This window comes from Carya illinoinensis, chromosome 7, assembly GCF_018687715.1.
Source record: "Carya illinoinensis cultivar Pawnee chromosome 7, C.illinoinensisPawnee_v1, whole genome shotgun sequence".
NCBI classification, from domain to species: domain Eukaryota; kingdom Viridiplantae; phylum Streptophyta; class Magnoliopsida; order Fagales; family Juglandaceae; genus Carya; species Carya illinoinensis.
In genome coordinates this window covers 23880037-23891736 of record NC_056758.1, presented here as the reverse complement: position 1 = coordinate 23891736, position 11700 = coordinate 23880037, and positions in this window count along the sequence as shown.

The following is an 11700-nucleotide window of genomic DNA, read 5'->3' as shown; positions in this document are numbered from 1 at the left end:
TTATTGTGTTTTTACATCTTCAACTAATCTAAACCAAGAATAAAGAACTTCAATGCTTTCTAGATGTAAACTGAAATATCATCCAATAAGTTAATTATTGAAATCACATAATATTGAAGAAAATCCACCCAAAAACAATCATAGGTTACTCATTGAATCCCAAGCTCAAAAATCTAACATATCATCTCTAAATTAGTAAAATGCTCTAAAATGATAAATCTTAACATTTCAAATTGTTTTATGAAAATAAATACAAAAGAATAAATAAAACAAACTGGAAACAACTAAGAAAATAAAGCTGCGAAACGTGATGAAAATAAATCCAAACTAGCCGAGAGAGTTGCCATCAACTCAGGTCTGTACCAAAAAGAACACTAAGAATGAAAACTAAAAAAGAGTAAGAGAAAGAAAACAAAGCCGACACAGAAGATAAAACTGCAGGAAAAAAATAAATCAAACAAGCTGCCTGATTCCGTCTGAACAAAAGAAATAAGAAAAGAAAAAAAAAAAAAAGTAAAACTCTAAAACGAGAGAGAGAGCTTCCGCCCCTCTATTCTGTGTCTGAGTGAAAAACTAAGAAAAGAAAAATGATTCCCTCTCAAGCGAGGGTTCCGTCCGCTAGGTCTTCCGCCCGCTAGGTCTGGATGAAAAGGTACTAAGAAAAACTCAACCATCGCTGAAAATGAAAAAAATGAAAAGACGTGCCCAGGTTTGAAATGAAAAAAAAAAGCTAAGAACGGAGACTCCCCAAAAACTCCGAACCAAAAATGAAAAAATAAAAATGAAAACTTTTTTTCAGAGCTCCAGTCTCGCCCCACGCCGTCACCTTTGCTGTGCGTGATGCTCTGCTATGAGGCCACGATGTGTGTGTGTGATTGGCTGGCTGCCTGGTGTGTGTGAGTTGCTCTTGCTCATTTTTGTTCTTTTGTCTTGATTGATTTCCATTAGATTGATTTCTACGAAACTCATAATCAATTCCTCTATTTTTTCATAGGTCCCACTCTTTTTTTCCTTCCATAAATGCCTTACAGTATATATAAAAAATGATATTATAGTTTAATTATTTCAAGGACAAATATGAGATTTTGATGTGTAAAATATTAGCATCAATAAATTTTTTTCATTAAGTGTTAAAATTTAATACATAATTAAATATTTAACCATTCTTTGATATAATAAATCACTCATTAAAATAATTTAATTATACATTTTTAACACTTCATCAGTATTTCACTAAAAGGCCTTGCCCCATGCTATTCCCCGTTCTTCCTCACCTTTCTTCTTCTCTTTCTATTTTTCCTTTTAGCCAATGCCCCCACTTCTTTTCTCCCAACATCTACGTCCTCTCTCTCCCTCACAGAGCCTAAGTAGTGGTAGCAACTTCGCCAGGACGAGGTTAATACCGTCGATCGTAACATACGAAACAGTTATATATCTACTTTTAAGTAAAAGAATATTTTTGGCACTTTGAGGGCCCAGACATCTCAATTGCAAATAGCAATTTTAGAAAGGAAAAATCTTCTTGTCATCTTCACACTTCACACACCACACTTATTTTAATTTTTTTTTTATTTTTTCTATAATAAATATGTAGTGTGTGGATGATAGATAGAATAATTTAATTAGTTTAATAAGAATAAAATAAAATAAAAAATAAAAAAATAAAAAATAATATTTTAATATATAAAATATGTAGTATAGAATGATTTGTAACATTTCTCTTTTAGAAAAGGGATTCGAATGATTTTCAATAGATCTACTTGGATATTTAAGTATATTTTTCCCTTTACAATTAGGCCCACTATTACCCACTAAACATAAAAAAGAAAATAACTAACAGTAATGGGTAACAACCCACTACAATACGATCCCAACATAACTCAAGCACAAAACCCATCCCTAAATCTAAGGAAACAACCCATAACATAAACAAGGAAAACAACCCACTAACACTTGAAAAATTACCCATCAGATTCTCTTCAGACAAAGGATAATTCATGTGCTACTCGTGTGACCCAATTTAACTTTGGATGGCTCAGATGTGTTCCAATTTGTAAAGGTCATGATAGATGCCCCTCCTTTAAAAACCTTGTCTGCAAGGTTCTCATAGTTAACTCGAAACCCTTGTAGCTCTTCCCAGGATGCGTTTTCTTCCCTTATTCCAGTCCACTGTACTAAAGACTTTTGTGGACGCCTTATTGCTGCGGCGTTTCAGTTGCCATTGTAAGATTTTCTCAAGGGTAGTGTGAATTGATCATTTGTGATTGGTGGGAGAAAGTTGTACTTGTGGTACCACTGTCTAGCCCAAACATTTCTTGATGCGCAAAACATGGAAAACAGGGTGTATCGTGGTCTTTGAAGGTAGATGAAGACGGTAAGCTACCTTACACCAATTTTTTCTTCCACCTAAAATGGACTGAAAAATAGAGGGGCTAATTTTTGGTGTCTTCATTTTACAGCTATGAGTTGCCAATAGGGCTTCAGATTAAAGTAAACCCATTCCCCTGATTCAAAGTTTCTCTCCATTTGTTTGAGATCTGCAAATTTTTTCATTCTCTCTCGTGACTCTCAAATTATCTTTCAAAATCTTTCAAAAGCTGCAATATCTCATCCCTAGCTTTGATATTTTCTTCAAACACTTGTATCTTTGTGGTTCTTGGTGTGTATTGGAGGAGTCGGGGTGGGGAAAACCTGTATAGAGCTTCAAAGGGGGTTATACGGGTGGATGTATGCTCACTGGTATTGTACCCAGTATTTAGCTAGTGACAGCCACTTAGTCCATTTCTTGGGCTTCTCTCAAGTGAATATTCGTGGGTAATCCACCAAACTTTTGTTTATTGCTTCAGTTTGCCCATCCATCCGAGGATGGTAGGAAGTACTAAGATTTAACGGAGACCCTTCTAATCGAAACAACTCTAACCAAAATTTTGAAGTTAAAATGGTTTATCAATCATTGACAATGGATTTTGGTAGCCCATGTAGCTTAACAACGTTGTCTAGGAAATAACTGACCATTGTACTTGCTGTATAAGAATGATGAAGGGAAATAAAGTGGGCATACTTGGTGAGTTGATCGACTATAACCAATATGACGTCCCCAGATTCTGCTTGGGATCGAATGGACATCGAAAGCGTCGGGACATGTAACACAAGGTTACCTGTCCCTGTTCATAACATATAAGATGCAATATTCCTATCATGCATCTAATATTATGCAATATTTGTAGCGGATAATTTTTTTTGAGCAATGTTATGTACCAAATTTATAATATCCCAAATAGTTAAATCGTAATCCAAGCATACTTAACAAAATAAACATCCACGATTTTAGTATGAGTCTCAGAAGGCTATAATCTCAAAAACATAGGAGACCAGACTCCATATTTACATTACCAAAATACACTATTGAGGAGGTTTGTCGAGTAACTTGACTAACAAGGCCATAATACTGTCCAAAAACTAACTATGGAAGTTGTAAGTTCTGCGTCATGTCTGCGGCATCTAGTCAACCTCCTTCAGTCTACTAATGTCCGCTCTCTGCTTTGATCCTGACACATCGCCTACCATTCCGGGAGAATGGTAGTTGGGACTACCAGGGTGAGATTTAATTACAAATCCCAGTAAGTTAACAGGAAAATCCCAGTAAGTTAACAGGAAAATCCCACACATGTTAATGATGCATGCAAGATAATAAAAACATGAATGCATAATTAAAATCGTAAGTAAGCATAGCATAACTTGACATATAGCATGTCATAACTGACATAACCTGAACTGAAACGTGAACTGAACTTGACTTGACATGACATGAATTTAAACTTAAAATATAACATGGGCTAGCAATATAACATGAACGTGAATTTGAAACATAACATGGACTTGAATCATAGCATGAACTTGAATTTAACGTAAACCTGAGCATGGCATGACATAAACATAAACTTGAGACATAATGTAAACATGAACATAATATAAAATGAATGTGAACTTGGAACATAATATGTACGTGAATATAACATGACATGAACATAAACTTGAAACTTAACGTGAACATGAACATAACATGACATGAACGTGAACTTGAAACATAACATGAACAAGAGCTTGAACATAACATAAACGTGAACATAACATGATATGGACATGAACTTGAAACTTAATGTGAACATGGACATAACATAACATGAACGTGAACTTGGACATAACATGACAGTAGATTATACTCATTCACCGTAGTACTCGGTAACACATAACCTTGAGCGCAGTACCAAGCAGCGCGTATTATCCTTCTGTAGTACGACAAATTATGTCGCACCATCTCTTCACAGCTTCTTCCCCTACCTCTTGCCGACCTAAACCACCCATTTCGGACCTCGATCCGTTGCCGGAGCAGCTCCCACGAGTTCAACTCCGTTCATCCCCTTTTTGGCCTTCGACCGCCATTTCCACCACCACCCACGGCCAAAACTCATTTCCTTTAACTTCATAAACATCTCTAGACCATTTCCTATCAATTTCGTGCCTTGGTTTGTCTCCGTTCGAAAGTGGGTAATTTATTACCCACGGCCACAGTGTAAATTATTACACTGTTACGTTACTTTTCTTCCGCCGTTTGCAACACCGCGAGCTTTCAAAAAATACCGTATAGTGCTGTAAGTATTTTCCAAACTCTACTTTTAGATTTAAATATATTTTTCTCATATAATAAATATTTGTTGTTGGTTGGCTGATTGAGTCCGAGGAGTTCGGGGGTCGGATGGATTGAGGACGAAGTTGTTTTGATTGTTGATTTATGGTTGGTTGGTTGTTTTGTGCATTGATATTGCATTTACATGGTGCATGCATGTGTATTTTATTTATTTGAGAAAAACCTAGTTTTATCGGCGTAAATGAGTTTCGGGTGCGTGTCTCACGAGCCCAAGTCGGGATGGGTTATTATTTCGGTGGAGTTCCTCTGGTCACTCGAGAGTGGATAATACTGAGTGACGTCCCCTGGGTTGTCGCTGGGCGACGACCGGATCGCACGATACGGTAACGCTGTAGTGTCGACTCCGTCGTCCCTAGAGTGGCAGGGACTAGAGGATGGCTTGGCCAGGTACGCGCTGGGCGCGAGTTTGGGCATCACTTGTTTAGGTGTCACACGCGTAGTCGTTACCTGCGGTGTGGCACAGAGCCAGGGTGTGCGGATGATCCCTAGGGGAGATCATGGTGCATGCATAATTGAATCGTTTTTATGGTTTTCGGATACGGGCCATTTTCTGAGAAAATGATGAGGATGTGTTGAGGTTTTTGATCCATTTTCTAGGAAAATGGTGGTTTGGACCATTATCTGGGATAATGGCGAGGCTTGGTTTTAAGTGTTATGTTTTCGGGCCAAATAGGTTTTTGGCGTGCGTGGAAAAAATGGTTTTACGGGACATGTGCATTGATTTTTCTTTCATGCATATTGTTTGAGTTTTATATGTTTTTATCTAGTGGTGTTTGGATTTTACTTACCTGCGGCACCATTTTTGGTTCCGTAGATTTTGGTGCAGGGTTCGAGGAAGAGGAGGAGGCTGAGCCCGAGGATGCGGCTCCGCTGGAGTGTTGAGTTAAAGTCTATGCTTTGTTTTCGGCTTTGAAAATATATTTGTGTTGTGTAATATTTTATTATGTATGTTTTAAACAGTTTTGTATTAAACTAAGAAAAATTCTGGTATTTAGTTATTGACTTTGCTATCCGCTGCATGTTTCTCGTGCACATTCGTTGCTTATACACACACTTGGCACACGTCGATAGGGTGGTGACCCGTGATGTCATCATCCGGACGTCTCGATTTCCCCGTATTCGTGCGTGGGGGATTTGGGGACGTCACAGGTGGTATCAGAGCGGTTTGGATCTGGGTAAAACCACATGTCCCGTAGGTAGTACCTGAATGTTTTTTTAAGTTGTGTTTTAAAAATTATGTTAAGTAAAGTTGCTATTTGATTTGTTTTATTTGTTTGAAATTATTTGCCATGTTGGTTTCTTTTGTTTCTTGCTATGTGGTGTTGGTTTTGGTTTTTGGTTTTATGTTGATTTTTTTTTTGTTTTCTTAAAGGGGGTCAAAGGTTGTGTTGTGGCAAGAAAAAATGGTGAGACCAAGAAAATCTACTCAGGAGCCACGAGACGATACATCGAGAGATGACTCCATAGCTCAAGCAATACGGCAGGTGACGAAGTTCATGCAGCAGAATTTTAGGGCACAGCAGGCAGGGCTTTGGCCACAACAAGGAGGACCTTGGCCACAACAAGGGGGTCCCTGGCCACAACAAGGAGGGCCTTGTCCACAACAAGGAGGGCTTTGGCTACAACCAGGAGGTCCTTGGCCACATCAGGGAGGGTCTTGGCTATACCTAGGAGGACCTAGTAGCACGGTGCAAGCTAATGCACTTATGAGCGTTTTCTGGCGCCTAGAACTCCACACTTCACTGGAGAAGAGGATCCACTTTAAGCTAGAAAGTGGATCAAAGACTTGGAAAGAACTTTTGAGGTGTGTGGTTGCACCGAGGCTCAACAAATACTCTACGCCAGCTATTTGTTGCAAGGCACCGCTTCTGATTGGTGGGATACCAAGAGGGTAATGCTGGAATCAGAATTGAGATCTTTCGCCGCTGTGACCTGGTAGTGCTTCAAGAAAGAGTTTAATGATCGCTTCTTTCCCGCTTCTGTAAGGAAGCAAAAGGCAAGAGAGTTTTCAAATTTGGTCCAAGGGAGCACGACAGTGGAACAGTACGCCCGAAGATTTATAGAATTTGGGCGATTTGCTCCCCACCTCATCGCCACAGAAGAAATGCGAGCTGAGTGTTTCCAGGAGGGATTGCGCCCTGATATACGCCGTATGGTGGTCAGTCACCTGATATCCACTTTTCAGGACTTAGTGGATGTGGCCACCCTTGTGGAGTGAGAGAATAATCTGAGTATGGGCTCCCCTCTGGGACATAAGAGGCGGAGTTTTTTTGGTGAAGGAAGCAGCTCGGGTTCACCTCAGAAATTTTTTCAATGGACAAGAACTCGATCGCAAGCATCTTCAGGTGTTCGCATGGTAGAACGTGTGCCAGTTTGCAGAGTTTGTAATAGAGCCCATGTGGGTGAGTACCCTTCTGGTGGGGCTCGATACTATAATTGTGGCCAGCAGGGTCACTTTGCCTGTGAATGTACGAGGCCAGTTCAAGGAAGCCGTGGAGGTAGACGCGGTGGAAGAACAAATCCAAGACAAGCAGTGCAAGACCGTGTTTATGCTGTCACACCCGGAGATGTGGATGATGAGGCACCAGCGACCCATGATGCTGGAGACAGGTATGGATTTAATTTAATTTTATGTTGGATTTGATTTTTGGTGTGCTTTGATTTCTTTGTGTATTTGGATTTCATGGGTTTATGTGTTTGGTTCAGGGAGAGTCCGTTTATATGAGTTTTATGCTTGCACTTTGTTTGATTCGGGTGCTTCACAGTCATTTGTATCTTCCACGTTTGTGCAGATGTGTAATTTGGTCATGGAACCTTTGCCAAAGTCATTGGTAGTGGTTCTACCCAATGGTGAACTGGTGTGGTGTTCCAAGGTTGCTTTGGGATGCCCATTAAATTTTGACGGAAGGTTCTTGGATGCTGATTTGGTGGTGTTTAACCTGTTGGGTTTTGATATCATCCTCGGGATGGATTGGCTATACCGATATTCTGCTAGTATTAATTGCAGAAGTTGGATAATTAGCTTTCAGCTTCCAGATGGTGATTGTCTGGAATTTACGGGAAGTAAGCTAAAAGAAAAGTTGGTAATTGTATCGGCAATTCAAGCAAAGAGAGAGATTGCATGGGGAGAGGAAGCCTTCTTAGTTCAGATGGTGTCTATGCCGTCTAAGAAGAAGTCTTTGGTAGACATTCCTATTGTGAAAGAATTTCCGGACGTGTTTGTGGATGACTTGTCTGGGCTACCCCCTGTTCGAGAAATGGAGTTTGTTACAGACTTGGAACCTGGAGCGGCTCCTGTACATAAAGCTCCTTACCGCATGGCACTGGCTGAATTAAAAGAGTTGAAAACTCAGTTGCAAGAGATGGTAGATAAGGGGTTCATTCAACCAAGTACTTCGCTGTGGGGTGTGCCAGTTCTGTTTGTTAAAAAGAAAGATAGAACCCTCCGTATGTGCATTGATTATCGGGAATTAAATAAGGTGACCATCAAAAATAAATATCCTTTCCCACGGATCGATGATTTGTTTGATCAGCTTCAAGGAGCAGTTGTGTTCTCGAAGATTGATTTGAGGTCGAGATACTACCAGTTGAGGATCAGAGACAAGGATGTGCCTAAAACTACTTTCAGGTCGAGATATGGGCATTATGAATTTAAGGTGATGCCGTTTGGATTAGCCAATGCCCCTGCTGCTTTCATGGATTTAATGAATCGAGTATTTCGACCTTATCTGGATTCCTTTGTGGTAGTATTCATTGATGATATTCTGATTTATTCCTGAGATGTTGAAGAGCATGTGTATCATCTTCGTCTAGTGCTTGGAAAATTAAGAGAACACCAGTTGTATGCCAAGCTCAGCAAGTGTGAATTCTGGTTGGAGGAAGTCAGATTTCTGGGGCATGTGATTTCTTGAGACGGAGTGGCTGTTGATCCTAGTAAGGTGGAAGCCATTTTGTCATAGCAGCGTCCGACTACGCTGCGCGAGATCCGGAATTTCTTGGGACTTGCCGGATATTACCGAAGATTTGTGGAGGGATTTGCTCGCCTATCCGGACCTCTCACAGCTTTGACTCGGAAGAATGTAGAATTTGTTTGGTCAGATAAGTGTGAGAGAAGTTTCTAAGAATTGAAGAACAGGTTGACGACGGCACCAGTGTTAGCGCTTCCAGAACCGCATAAGCCATTCGTAGTCTTCAGCGATGCGTCTAAATTCGGTTTGGGTTGTGTCCTTATGCAGGAAGGACGGGTTGTTGCTTATGCATCTCGTCAGCTAAAGGACCATGAGAAGAATTATCCGACGCACGATTTGGAATTGGCTGCGATTGTTTTTGCTCTTAAGATTTGGCGGCACTTTTTGTATGGAGAAGCATGTGAAGTATAGACTGATCACAAGAGCTTGAAGCACTTGTTTTCCCAAAAGAATCTAAACATGAGACAGAGACGATGGCTGGAGTTAATCAGTGACTACCAGTGCGAGATCAAGTATCATTCGGGGAAGGCAAATATAGTTGCTGATGCTTTGAGCTGAAAATCGCACTTGGAAGATGAAGCCGAGCCATCAGAATTGGATTCTTTGCTTTGTGGGATGAGAAGGCTCCTTATTGAAAGTTCACAACAAGAAGAGATTTTGTCTTCAGTTCTTGATATCAGGTAACTGATTTTGAGGAATTGAAGACTCTTCAAAGGAAGGATCTGAAGCTGCTGGATATCAGAAAAAGAGTCAGAAAATCTCGAGGGCCGTTGCACTATAGTATGGATAAAGATGGAGTTCTTCGATTTCGAGATCGTAGGGTGGTCCCCAAAAATTCAGAATTCAAGGAGCGGATCATGGCAGAAGCTCATGCGGCCCCTTATTCAGTTCATCCCGGCAGTACGAAGATGTACTGGAACTTGAAGAAAAATTATTGGTGGGATGGAATGAAGAAGGATATTGCCTTGTATGTTGAGAAATGTCACACATGCCGTCAAGTCAAGGCTGAGCATCAAAGACCTGCAGGTATGCTCCAACCCCTTCCTATTCCTGAGTGGAAGTGGGATGACATCACGATGGACTTTGTAGTGGGCTTGCCGAGGACGCCTAGTGGGAAAAATTCTGTTTGGGTGATTGTTGACCAATTAACGAAGAGTGCTCATTTCTTGCCTGTTAATAACACCGATTCCTTGGGTAAGTTGACCCGCTTGTACCTCAAGGAGATAGTACGGTTGCACGGTATACCGAAGAGTATAGTGTCGGATCGAGACTCAAGGTTCACGTCTCAATTCTGGAAGAGTTTGCAGGTAGCATTGGGTACTAAGTTGAAGTTCAGTACTGCATATCACCCGCAGACAGACGGCCAATCAGAGCGCACCATTCAGACCCTTGAAGATATGTTGCGGGCATGTGTGATAGAATTTCAAGGGAGTTGGGAAAACCATTTGCCGCTCATAGAGTTTGCGTATAATAATAGCTTCCATGCGACCATTCAGATGGCTCCTTATGAAGCTCTCTACGGGAGGAAGTGCAGATCGCCCTTGTGTTAGGATGAAGTCAGGGAGAGTAAGATAATTGGACTCAAAATAATTCAAGAGATGCAAAGCCAAGTTCGGATCATCAGGGATAAAATGGCGGCAGCTCAGAGTCGCCAGAAAAGCTACGCTGATACTAGGAGGAGACAGTTATCTTTTGAAGAAGGTGATTGGGTTTATCTCAAAGTCTCTCCCATGAGAGGAGTTAAGCGTTTTGGTAAAAAGAGGAAATTGGATCCGAGGTATGTCGGCCCTTTTTAGATGTTGGAGAAGGTAGGATCCGTCGCCTATAGAGTTGCTTTGCCAGAATATTTTGGGGATATTCATGATGTCTTCCATGTATCGTCCTTGAAGAAGAGCTTTGGACAACAAGAGTCACGCTTTGTCGACCCAGAGAGTATTCAGTTGCACCCGGACCTTACTTATGAGGTTGTTCCGTCGCAGATCATGGATTGGAATGAGCAACAGTTGAGGTCCAAGACGATATCTTTGGTTAAGGTGGCATGGGGAGATCCGTTAGCTCAAGATTTCTCTTGGGAGAGAGTAGCTAACATGAGGGAGTAGTACCCCTACTTGTTTGAGTAAAAGACGGTACGTTTCTTAATCTTGGTCACAGGTGGTTTTATGTGGAATTATGTGGCTTGTTTCAAGTTAGTGTTTGATCTTGCAAATTTCGAGGACGAAATTTGTTTTTAAGGGGGGGAGGATGTGATGATCCGCTTTTACGTGTATTTTCACTGAAGGGTTGATTTTAATTTAATTAATATATTGGTTTATTTATTTTAATTTATTGTATTTTAATTGGTTTTTAATTTATTTGATGTTGTGTTTAATTTATTTAGTCGTTTTACGGTTTTTAATATCGTTTTCGGCGGATCTGTTTTGGTTTCCGGAGTGAGGATTGGACCTTATTTCTTTTCTTTTCTCTTTTTCTTTTTCCCTTTTTCCTTTTCCTTTTCTTCTTTTCTTTCCTTTCTTTCCTTTTTCTTCTTCTTTCCTTCCCGGTTCCTCTCTCCCGCGCGCACAGCTCTCTTTTCCCCTTCCCGTCGCCGCCTATTTGACCGCCCAGTTCTCCATCGTCTGGTCACCGTGTAGTGCACCACCACCACCATTCTCTTCCTCTCCCACCAGAGATCATCCCCACCAATTTTCACCTCCATCCGAGCCACCGTTAGCCACCACGAGCTCCTCTAAGCCATACGGTTTTTCACCGATTCCGGCGTCGTCACACCACCTCTAGCCACCATCTCTTCATAGCTTCTTCCCCTACCTCTTGCCAACCTAAACCACCCATTTCCGGCCTCAATCCGTTGCCGGAGCAGCTCCCACAAGCTCAACTCCGTTCAGCCCCTTTTTGGCCTTCGACCGCCATTTCCACCACCATCCACGGCCAAAACTCATTTCCTTTAGCTTCATAAACATCTCTAGACCATTTCCTATCAATTTCATGCCTTGGTTTGTCCCCGTTCGAAAGTGGGTAATTTATTAC